Here is a 12,749-nt window from a genome sequence, read left to right on the forward strand (position 1 = left end):
GAAGGGTTATATGGTGTTAAATTGGCCTAGCTTTAGCCATAGGCCTGGTGGAAGAGAGCAGTCTTACAGGTCCTGCTGAACTGTGACAGCTCCATCAGAGCACTGATCTCAGATGGCAACTCATTCTACCCAACTGGAGTCATGGCCAAAAAGGCCCTTGTCCTGATAGAGGCCAGGTGAATATTTTTATTTATTCTATGTTGTAAAGGTAAAGGTATCCCCTCCTGTGCAAGCACCGAGTCATGTCTGACCCTTGGGGTGATGCCCTCTAGCGTTTTCATGGCAGACTCAATACGGGGTGGTTTGCCAGTGCCTTCCCCAGTCATTACCGTTTACCCTCCAGCAAGCTGGGTACTCATTTTACCGACCTCAGAAGGATGGAAGGCTGAGTCCACCTTGAGCCGGCTGCTGGGATTGAACTCCCAGCCTCATGGGCAAAGCTTTCAGACGGCTGCCTTACCACTCTGCGCCACAAGAGGCTCTTTTCTATGTTGTACACGTTGACAATTTTTTTAAAAAGCCTCTCAATGTCAGACCATAAACTTTATGTAAGCTGTAAACATTTCCTATACTAAGTTGATGAACTTGTCAAATGACGAAGATAAGATGAGATGGTTTTTGCCCTCCAAGGCCTTCCTCGGTGGTCAAAAATACATTCAGAAAAATACACATTCAGATAATATTACATATAATTCTGTATGATATTACATATTATTACTGTATTACATATTAATCCCTACCAGGCATTGCTTTCTCATATATTGAGTGGTTTGAGATAAATTTATAAAACAGCCCATGGGTTTCTCCAAAGGGTATCTACCTGCACTCACTCCAACATCTTCATTGGTGTCATAATCCAGTTTTTAAAAATTCCAGGACTTCTGGATATGTGTGTCGTAAAGCAGTAATTACAATCAAAACAGGCAATATTTGTACAACTGAGGATGGGATATGATAGAGTCAGCCAGGTACTGGTCTCTGGTTTCAGTTGCAAATTGGTTTATAGTACACACAAGGATGCACACTCTGGATTGAATCTTGACTACTTTGAATTTTGCTTGGGAGCTCCAGATCTGATATTATCATTATATATTTTGGGAAACTTCATGTTTTATGGCTCTTATGCCACACACTGGGTCTCATTATAATACTGTACAATTATATATGTGCACATTTGATTTATTTTATTTTAATTTATTTTATTATATTTATATGCTGCTCCCCCTTGCGGTTCAGGGCGGTTTACATTTGGAAACTTTTATTAAAACAGTGCGGTACAATAAACACCTTGATTGGAATATATAACATTTTTAACAATAGGAACTTTCATCAAAGTAAAACGGTTTCCAGTTTAACATTCAACAGTGGAACAATTAACTCAGTTCTACTGCACTGTGGTTCTGTTGTTCTTCAGTGGGTACAGTTGATGGTAGGCGGGGACATTGGGCTCTGGTTGGTTCACTTGTCTTGACCGAAATCCTGATGGAAGAGCTCTATATGATCTGCCACCACCAACCGGCTAATGGTCCCTGGCCCTAAAGAAGTTTGCCTGGCCTTGACCAGGGCCAGAGCCTTCTCTGTCCTGGCCATGACCTGGTGGAATGAGCTCCTAGATGAGATCAGGTTGATGCTTTCGCAGTTATGAACAATGTAACTCTCTGGTCTTAGGGCAGGGGACCAAACTCAACACAGCTTGTCATTTGTGGGGATGCTTCCATGCTTGGGCGGAGATGGATGGGGCTAGCAATAAGTCTCGTCGAATTACTCCTGTTCACAACTGGCAAAGCCTCCGACATTAATCACTAACCTTAACATCTTAATTCCCCTTATGTTTTTGTGAATGGGCATTGACCCCAAAGGACTGGTGAACTTTGTTATTCTAGCAAGGTGTAATTTGATTGGGACAAACATCTTCATTACTCTGCATGTTCATTGGGCAGCTTCACGATGCTGTTTAGCCATCTGCTGCTAATTTTCTCTCTCCTTCTATTTGCACCCTGATGATTCCTATTCCAGTGTCCAAGGACCTGGGATAAATCTTTGTTGGACTGAAAGGAGCCCTTGGACTCAAATTTTTGTTTGGGCTCTATGAGGGAAAGGACAACCCTAATAATTTTCCTAATCTGAACAAGGTGGGCGTTCAATAGGGAGCCAGTAGAGGGCAGCCATGAGCTATTGAAGTGACCTGGATGTGTTGTGTGGAGATGTGGCGCCATCTCCTGGACTCCTGGTGAGTTTTTTGTGACTTGCTCATTGCCGAATCGATCCAGATGGAAGAAAGACAATCAAGAAGCAAAGTGCCCCAAGGAATCTTGGGAAATTTTCCTGACAATGTTGACTCTTCCCTCCAGAGTCTGATATTTGGCAGGGTAAAATAGACATTTCAATACTCAATATACAGCAGTGGCGATTACACACAAAGCCCTTCTTGACCTTGGACCCTGAAATAGTAGAACTTGAGGGCATCCATTAAAGCCGATGGGCAGTAGATCCAGGATGAACCCCCCTACACTTCCTTACATAGACAAAAATGTGGGATGTGCTGTCACGGATTGTTGTGATGGCCACAGGAATAAGGAGCAAGAGGGGAATACATTCAGGGAGGATAGATCTATCAATGTCTAGGAGCCATGGTGACTGAGTGGAACCTCCCCATGCAGAGGCAGTCAATCCCAGAATCCTAGTGCCAGGAGGCAACATCAGGGGAAGGCCTCATCTTCTCTGCCCTCTTGTTGATCTTAGACTCATAGAATCATAGAGTTGGAAGGGACCTCCTGGGTCATCTAGTCCAACCGTCTGCACTATGCAGGACACTCACAACCCTATCACTCATCCACTGACACCCCCTTGAGCCTTCATAGAATCAGCCTCTCTGTCAGATTCGAGCCTTGTTTAGAAATTTCCAAAGATGGAGAACCCACCACCTCCCGAGGAAGCCTGTTCCACTGAGGAACTGCCCTAACGGTCAGGAACTTCTTCCGGAGATTGAGACGGAATTTCTTTTGAATTAATTTCATCCCACTAGTTCTGGTCCGTCCCTCCGTGGCAAGACAGAACAACTCTGCTCCATCCTCTACATGGCACCCTTTTAAATACTTGAAGATGGTTATCAGATCCCCTCTCAGTCGTCTCCTCTCCAGGTTAAACAGACTAATAGGGGTTGGACTAGATGACCCATAAGACCCCTATATGATTCTATGATTCTATGGAAGGGCTGATCGGAGGGGCTGATCGGAGGAGGGAAACAGGAAATAGAGAGGGGAACGGGGGAGTGAATTACAACATGGACATCTTTGTGGATTCCCCACCATGCGACAGTGCCCAGGGGGCAGCACTGCATGACAGCTATGATTTTCCTGGGAAGAGGGTGCCAGGGGGAAGGAAGGTGAAGATATGTGGAGAACAAAGATAGGTTATTTGGTAGGTGGGAAGGAGAGAAGTAGGCAGGAAGGGGGCTAGGCTATGGTGGCTGCCAGGGAAAGGAAAGAGGTAAATTTGTGGACGAGGAGGTGAGATGCCCCTGACAAGTCAGTTCCCTTCTTGTTACAGCTGATCTCCAGATCATGGGAGTTAGACTGGTGGAAATACAAGCCCCTCATTCCCTTGGTTCTACCCCAATTCTTCAGGAATGTCCCAACACATAGGTGGCAATCACACACCTTGGTTCTTGACATTTTATGACTGTCATAATCCCCCAGATTTTCTGTGCATAAGAACCTAAGAAGAGCCCTGCTGGATCAGACCAGTGGTCCACCCAATCCAGCATCGTGTCTCACACAGGGGTCAGCCAGTTCCTCTCGAGGGCCAGCAATAGGGCAGAGAGGCCGAGGCCTTCATAGAACATCAGAAGAGCCCCGTTGGATCAGACCTGTGGTCCATCCAGTCCAGCATCCCATCTCACAGAATGGCCAAGCAGTTCCTCTGAAGGGTCAACAACAGGGCAGAGAGCCTGAGGCATTCTCCTCATAAGGACACAGGAGAGCCCTGCTGGGGTCAGGCCAGGGAGGGTCCCTCCAGTCCAGCCTCCCGTCTCACCCAGGGGCCAGCCAGTCCCTCTGCAGGGCCAGCCACAGGGCAGAGAGGCCGAGGCCTTCCCCTGAGAAGAGCCTCAGAAGAGCCCTGCTGGGTCAGGCCAGGGAGGGTCCCTCCAGTCCAGCCTCCCGTCTCACCCAGGGGCCAGCCAGTTCCTCTGCAGGGCCAACCACAGGGCAGGGAGGCCAAGGCCTTCCCCTGAGAAGACCCTCAGAAGAGCCCTGCTGGGTCAGGCCAGGGAGGGTCCCTCCCGTCCAGCCTCCCGTCTCACCCAGGGGCCAGCCAGTTCCTCTGCAGGGCCAGCCACAGGGCAGAGAGGCCGAGGCCTTCCCCTGAGAAGACCCTCAGGAGAGCCCTGCTGGGTCAGGCCAGGGAGGGTCCCTCCAGTCCAGCCTCCCGTCTCACCCAGGGGCCAGCCAGTTCCTCTGCAGGGCAAACAGCAGGACAGAGAGGCTGAGGCCTTCTCCTGATATTTCCTCCTGACACTGGTATTCAGAGGTTAACTGCCTCCGAATGTGGCATTTCCCTGCAGTCACCATAGCTAGTAGCCGCTGAGAGTGAGCATGAAGAGCCGTGTGTTAGGGAAAAATTCAGCAGGTGAAGAAACTTTTGGGCCTGCAGAAATCGCAACAGGAAAGATGTCCACAGTTAATTTACAGAGTTGCACAAAACTCCCAGGTCAGCGCTGTGTTCCCAGAGCAGGGTGGCAACGAACCTGAAGGAGAAGGAGTTCATAATTAGGTGTGCCCAGACATCATTGCCCAATGCCTTTCTCTTTGGTGCTCTGATCCAGGTTAGAATAAACCAAGAAGGGATTTTGATCCACCTTGGGGATCAGCCCCGTTCCTGCATGCTGGGACAGCCACCGTCAACCGAGACTGGCAGAAGAGTCAGAAAGCTTGCAGCTTTCTGGAAAAGAGAAATAACCATCGAACCATCACACCAAGAAGGCCCCACCCTACTACTCAGGTCGCTTTTATTGACGCGAGGGAAGGGCAAGGATTGCTCTACGGACCGACTGAATAGCAAATGCCGGGAGGGTGCCGCAAGAGAGGCTCACGCCCTGGTTTGGGATTTGTGAAGTAGGAGGAGCAACCCGATGGCTAAGTCCGGTGATACACAAATGTTGTGATACACAATGCGATACACAAACGAAAGCAAAGGGTTTCCAGGCCCCTCCCGGCAACTGGAGGGGAGTGGAAGGAACTTAGCAAGAGCATCAGGGAGGTTCAGCTGCCGTACGGTGACATGTCTACATCAACGCCCCACATGACCGGGGATGCATGTCACAACTTCTGGGACATTGGGGGTGACAATATTATTTGGGCCAAAGCTGTCTAGTAGATTTGGCTTCTACTATAGAGTTTCCTCCACAAGGACCAGAGTGTCACCCCCCTGAGTCCTGGAAGTGATGTCACCACTCCCAGGTCACATGGGTGACGGCATGAGATTTTCCTCTTTTTCTGAGTGAGTCCCCCTTCTGCTAGACAGCTGGTGGGGACAGGGGGCCTGAGAGCAGGAGATCCCGGTCTTCACCAGGGGATCTGGCAATCCTATCTAGACACAATCCTAGAAATTGTGGTTTCTAGGTCATGTACTTCGTTCTGTTTATATATAGCATTCAAGGTGATGGTATTAAGCTCTGTCTCCCCATGCTGTAGGGTTGCCATTAGGGGTATTCATTCAGCTGCATGTGAGCTGAAAACATACCTAGCCAGTGTTTTCTTTGGGGGGGGGGGTCCAGCCAGTTTGGTGTAATGGTTAGGAGTGCGGACTTCTAATCTGGCATGCCAGGTTCGATTCTGCGCTCCCCCACATGCAGCCAGCTGGGTGACCTTGGGCTCGCCATGGCACTGATAAAACTGTTCTGACCGGGCAGTGATATCAGGGCTCTCTCAGCCTCACCTACCTCACAGGGGGTCTGTTGTGGGGAGAGGAATGGGAAGGCAACTGTAAGCCGCTTTGAGCCTCCTTCAGGTAGGGAAAAGTGGCATATAAGAATCAACTCTTCCTCTTCTTCTTCTTCTTCTTCTTCTTCTTCTTAAAAGCCAGATACAAATCAGAGAATCTGACCAGCTACTCATATAGCTGACCCCAAACGATGCCACATTTTCAGCTTTCTCAGGTATGTTCAGCTATACAGAATTGCTGGTGGTGTACAGGTTTAAAGTTAATTTTTAGCTCCCCTCTAGTAGGTCTTTTTTCCGACCTTTTGTTCTGGGGAAGAGAGGTCTCTGCAGCCCTGTGGCAAAAGCACCGTAGGGGGAGCTGTGGTGCCTTAGAGCAGTGGTCCCCAACCCCTGGTCCGGGGACCGGAACCGGTCCGTGTATCATTTGGTACCGGGCCGTGGCTCATCCTCCTCCCCGACTGCTGCCTCAGGGGCTGCCCTGCCACTCTGCTGCTGGCTCACCTTTGGTGCTCTCCAGCGGCCACCATGGCTGGGGCTCCCCCTCAGCGTGGTACTGCGCAACTGCTGCTGGCAGCGCCCCCCAGTGGGCAGCGGGAAGTCAGGGGCACTGGCAAGAAAGCAAGTGGAGCAGGGGCTCAGCCGGCAAAAGACTAACCCCCCCCCCGGGCCTCAGTAAAATTGTCAAGCGTTGACCGGTCTCTGGTGATAAAAAGGTTGGGGACCACTGCCTTAGAGTTTGCAAATGGCACTGCATAGCAGCTTTGCAAGTTGCAAGGTTGCTGGCTTCAAACGTGAAGTCCAACTAGCCTAGACCATCCGGATCAGAGAAAAGACAAAGAGAGATGGTTGGCCATTGCCTGCCTCTGTCTAGCAACCCTGAGCTTCCATGGTAGTCTCCCATCCAAGTGATAACCAGGGTTGACCCTGCTTAGCTTTTGAGATACAATGAGATCAAGCTAGCTTCAGCCATCCAGGTCAGAGGAGAGTCAAGCAGAGGTGGTTGGTCATGGCCTACCTCTGCACAGCAACCCTGGACTTTCTGGTGGTCTCCCATTGAAGTACTGATGAGAGCTGACCCTGCGTAGCTTCTGAAATCTGGCTTGCCCCAGCCATCCAGATGGAACTAGCTTGGGCAATCTAGGGCTAGATCCATGGAACTGAAGTTAGCAATACTGAAGTCCTGACCGGGATAGCTAAGACTAGCCCGATCTTGTGAAATGTCATTTTCCAGCACCAAGAACTGTTGTATTACCATCTCAATATAAAGAGTAGCCATTTCTTATTGGTCTTCACCAAGAAGCTCCTAATTAAAAGGAAGGATAATAGAGTTCACTTACCCAGAACAAGATATCGGTACTGATGGATGAAGAAGAATGGCTTGGGGGGAGGAGGAGGAGGAGGAGGAGGAGGAGGAGGAGAAGAGGAAGAGGAAGAGGAAGAGGAAGAGGAGAAGAAGGAGAAGGAGAAGGATGAAGAGGAAGAGGAGAAGGAGAAGGAGAAGGAGAAGGAGAAGGAGAAGGAGAAGGAGAAGGAGAAGGAGAAGGAGAAGGAGAAGGAGAAGGGGAAGGAGAAGGAGAAGGAGAAGAAGGTGAAGGAGAAGGAGAAGGAGAAGGAGAAGGAGAAAAAGGAGGAGAAGGGGAAGGAGAAGGAGAAGGAGAAGGAGAAGGAGAAGGAGAAGGAGAAGGAGAAGGAGAAGGAGAAGGAGAAGGAGAAGGAGGAGAAGAAGGGGAAGGAGAAGGAGAAGAAGGAGAAGGAGAAGGAGAAGGAGAAGGAGAAGGAGAAAAAGGAGGAGAAGGGGAAGGAGAAGGAGAAGGAGAAGGAGAAGGAGAAGGAGAAGGAGAAGGAGAAGAAGGAGAAGGAGAAGGAGAAGGAGAAGGAGAAGGAGAAGGAGAAGGAGAAAAAGGAGGAGAAGGGGAAGGAGAAGGAGAAGGAGAAGGAGAAGGAGAAGGAGAAGGAGAAGGAGAAGGAGAAGGAGAAGGAGAAGGAGAAGGAGAAGGAGAAAAAGGAGGAGAAGGAGAAGAGCTGTTGTTTTTTTTGTTTGCACCCTGCTTACAATCGCCTACCCTTCTTCTTCTCATTACCCTCTGAGGTAGGTGAGGCTGAGAGAGCCCTGAGAGAACTGGGACTAGCCCAAGGTCACCTAGCTGGCTGCATGTGGAGGAATGGGAAATCAAACCTGGTTCTCCAGATTAGAGGCCACCGTTCTTACCCACGACGCCAAACTGGGGAGGAAAGGCCTTTTATAGGTATGCCAGCATCTGACTTTCAACCCATTCAAGAAAGAGAGGTGAGTCAACAATGAGTTAAGGACGACATGTTTGGAATCCACCCTGCTATCACTGATATCCCTCTTGGAATGGCATGTGCTATATATTTTAGGAGGAAACCGCCCTTTTCTGGAACGATATGTCCGACTGAGTCAGAGAGCAAATCCTGCATGCCAAAAGTCAGAGGAAATGGATGGGGGGTCCCGAGATTGATGGACTGTTAATGACGGGGTAGTCACACCAGTAGACTGCCAGACATAGAGGTGAACCCAGGAACTCTTTCATCTCACAGGTGACATCAGAAGGAACCAGGATCTCACCTGTCCTGGTCCAAGAAACATGGAAAACTGGTTGTTGTGTTTTTCTGGCTGTGCGGACAGGGTCTGGTGATTATAGAAGTCCCCCAGAGAATGGACTGGAACTAGTAAGCACCTTTTCTATGACTGGGTATAGTTCATTAGAAAGTCCATTATGAAGTATTTCCCTGAGTCTGGGTGGAGTTCATTAGAACGTTCGTTAGGAAGTGGTGGAGAATAGACTCCTGAGAACTATCCCCTCTCCAAATCCTGCCCTTCTTCAGGCTGCACCCCCAAACCTCCAGGAAATTTCCACCCAACATTGGAAAGAAGACAGGTTGTTTTTAAATATCCCCACCTTTCCCTACCCGAAGCAGCTTACAAATAATTTTCTTTTCCTCTCCTCACAACAGACATCCTGTGAGGCAGGTGGGACTGAGAGAGTTCTGACAGGATTGTTCTCTGAGAACAGCTGTAAGAGAACTGTGACTGGCCCAAGATCATCCAGCTACCTGCCCATGAAGGAACAGGGAAGCAGTTGCACCTTTAAGGCCATAAAGTTTGATTCAAGGTATAAACGTTTGTGTTCAGGCAACCTCCTTCAAATTCAGGGTCAACTTTAAGACCCACACTGTTTGGTTCATGATATAAGCTTTCATGTGTAGGCACACTGCATCAAGTCATAGAATCATAGAATCATAGATAAGTACAAGGAAACAAAAATTTCTCAACCTTTACATATAAACTGGCTTTCTCAACTAGGGTTTCATGAAACCCTGGGGTTTCTTGAAGGCCCTGGAAGGGTTCCCCAAATGAGAAATTAATGGCTTATATATTTTTAAAATTTGTTTATCGGCTGAGATGCCCCCAGCTCCTGTAGCTTGGAGTTTTTGGAATATGCAAGATCCGTAGTGTGCATAATCCAGCAGTATAATAAGAATCACCTGCAGGGGGCATCATAGGAGAGGTGAATTTAGCATAATTTGATGAGGAACATCTTGATATTTTTTAAAATATTCTCCTCCAGTGCCCTGATTGGCTCAATTGCAGACTTCCTGCTGCTTTGAACACACTCCCTTCTTGTCTGCCTTCCGATGAAGAACACTTAGTCAGTTAGACTGCTAGGATTTTCTCTCTCTCCTCTCTCCTACAATGTTGTTTCAATTAATAATTATTATTATTAGGATAATAATATTTTTATATACCGCCCTTCTAGGTTGTTCAAGGGTGGGGAACATCAGATAGAATAATACAAATGTAATACAGACACAGCAAATTTAATATTTAGGTTTTAAAGTCATTAAAATTATACTAAAACCATCTATTTTGTAGTTTCAGCTCTTCTGAGGGTTGGATGATGTTAGTCTGTGGGTGGTTAGGTGGATTCTTGAGCAGGGAGGCCAGTGTTTTCATGATGTTATTCCTGGCCTTAATAAAGTTATTTATTCTTTAAGCAGCCAGTGCTTTGTCCTTTCTATATTGAAATTCTGCCAACAGAAGTCACAGTAGGGGAATTGGGGGTGAAAGCACATAGAATTTCAGGCATGTTCTGGAGCTACCCTATGTCACTTTCAGGATTTTATCAGAGGTGATATTGAGTTGCAGATGTTTTGCACCCCTCATGTCTCCACCTAAGATGCTACTTCGGGTTGCCATTCACCACCTGGAAATTCTGGCCATGGACTCTTTTGATTGTTTCACCATAAGTGTGAGCTTCCTGTTCCCAATACAACATTTCCAGGTTTTTGGAGGACCTTGGAGCCCCTTCCCCACCTCTGCCCACCACCAAGCCCCCATGCTCTCCTTCCTTCCCATCTACCTGCATGCCTCCCACCAGATTGTACGGTCTTCTTTGGTCTACTCACAAGGGCCATGCGTGCAGTTGGGAGCATCATAGAATCCTAGAGTTGGAAGGGCTCTCCAAGGTCATCTAGTCCAACACCCTGTAGAATGCAAGGAAGTCACAACTACCTGCCCACCATAGTGACCCCCAGTTCCATTCCCAGATGATTTGTTGTTGTTATGTGCGAAGTCGTGTCCGACCCATCGCGACCCCATGGACAATGATCCTCCAGGCCTTCCTGTCCTCTACCATTCCCCGGAGTCCATTTAAGTTTGCACCTACTGCTTCAGTGACTCCATCCAGCCACCTCATTCTCTGTCGTCCCCTTCTTCTTTTGCCCTCGATCGCTCCCAGCATTAGGCTCTTCTCCAGGGAGTCCTTCCTTCTCATGAGGTGGCCAAAGTATTTGAGTTTCATCTTCAGGATCTGGCCTTCTAAAGAGCAGTCAGGGTTGATCTCCTCTAGGACTGACCGGTTTGTTCGCCTTGCAGTCCAAGGGACTCGCAAGAGTCTTCTCCAGCACCAGAGTTCAAAAGCCTCAATTCTTTGACGCTCGGCCTTCCTTATGGTCCAACTTTCGCAGCCATACATTGCAACTGGGAATACCATAGCCTTGACTAAACGCACTTTTGTTGGCAGGGTGATGTCTCTGCTTTTTAGGATGCTGTCTAGATTTGCCATAGCTTTCCTCCCCAGGAGCAAGCGTCTTTTAATTTCTTTGCTGCAGTCCCCATCTGCAGTGATCTTGGAGCCTAGGAAAATAAAATCTGTCACTATCTCCATTTCTTCCCCATCTATTTGCCATGAATTGAGAGGGCCGGATGCCATGATCTTCGTTTTCTTGATGTTGAGTTTCAAGCCAACTTTTGCACTCTCCTCCTTCACCCGCATCAACAGGCTCTTTAGTTCCTCTTCACTTTCTGCCATTAGAGTGGTATCATCTGCATATCTGAGGTTGTTGATATTTCTCCCTGCAATCTTGATCCCTCCCAGATGATGCCCACCCCCAAAAAACCAGAATCCATGGCCAGTATGGCACTTGCGGTACAGTGACAGAAAGTAACACCAGGTCACAACAGATTCATGGTGACCCCATATGGTTTTCAAGGTAGAGACAAACCAAGGTGGTCCACCATTGCCTGCCTCTGCATTGCAACCCTGGTCTTCATGGTGGTCTTCCATCCAAGTACTAACCAGATCTGATCATATTTAGCTGCCACCATCCAACGCTGTAGGTTGGCATTGCAACCCTGGCCTTCTCTCAAGGTCTCCCATCCACCTGATCCCCATGGCTGACCCTGCCTACCTCCTGAGCTCTAATCAGCTCAGATTAGCCTGGGTTACCGAGATTTGGGCATAGGTGGTAGAACAGTAGCAAGTGAGTGGTCGGGAGGTGGTGGCAGCATCGGGCATTGCCACAAACCTTTGGTCTGGAGGGCGGGGGGTGCTGCTGCATTATAGGATATGTTGATTCCAATCCTGACCTGAAGCAAGCTTAAATATTGGGGTCATTGGGGGGGAATCTAGCCTTTAGAAGAGTTTATTCTGAAAACATCTATCTGGGAATGCTACTTTCAGTGGGTAGCCCTGTGTGTCTCAAGTAGAATGATTAGATTCAAGTCTGGTAGCCTCTTACAGATCAGCAAGATTTTGGGGGGTGTAAGCTTTTGAGGGTCCTATTGTCAGACACAGGCTTTCTCAACCAGGGTTTCTGAAACCCTGGGGTTTCTTGAGGGCCCTGGAAGGCATTCCTGAATGGGTGGGAGTTAATTAGTTTGGTGTAATGGTTAGGAGTGCGGACTTCTAATCTGGCATGCTGGGTTCGATTCTGCACTCCCCCACATAAAGCCAGCTGGGTGACCTTGGGCTCCCCACGGCACTGATAAAGCTGTTCTGACCGAGCAGTGATATCAGGGCTCTCTCAGCCTCACCCACCCCACAGGGTGTCTGTTGTGGGGAGAGGAATGGGAAGGCGACTGTAAGCCGCTTTGAGCCTCCTTCGGGTAGAGAAAAGCGGCATATAAGAACCAACTCTTCTTCTTCTTCTTCTTCTTCTAATTATGGGAGAGCCTTCCTTCTTGCCAGAGTCAACTCCTTGACCTCAATCATGTCCTGGGGTAGATTCCATCAGATCAGCCTTCAAAAGAAGGTTGTAAAAGAAGGTTGTCTACATGGTTGTAAAGTCTGGGATACACTACCACATATTGTTTTGTAGTGTCCAGTCTTCTCCCCCACCAACAAGCTTCTATGCAATCACATTTGAGGGATTTAAATTCCAAATTCAATTCTAAATCCCTCATCGTCAAATGAATGCTTTCAGAAAAGGATCCCATTAAACTTGCCCAGGTAGCCGACGCCCTTGGGAGCATATTTGCTAGTGTGGGAACGCAGTTTTGTCGAA

Source organism: Paroedura picta, chromosome 1 (genome assembly GCF_049243985.1).
Source record: "Paroedura picta isolate Pp20150507F chromosome 1, Ppicta_v3.0, whole genome shotgun sequence".
NCBI classification, from domain to species: domain Eukaryota; kingdom Metazoa; phylum Chordata; class Lepidosauria; order Squamata; family Gekkonidae; genus Paroedura; species Paroedura picta.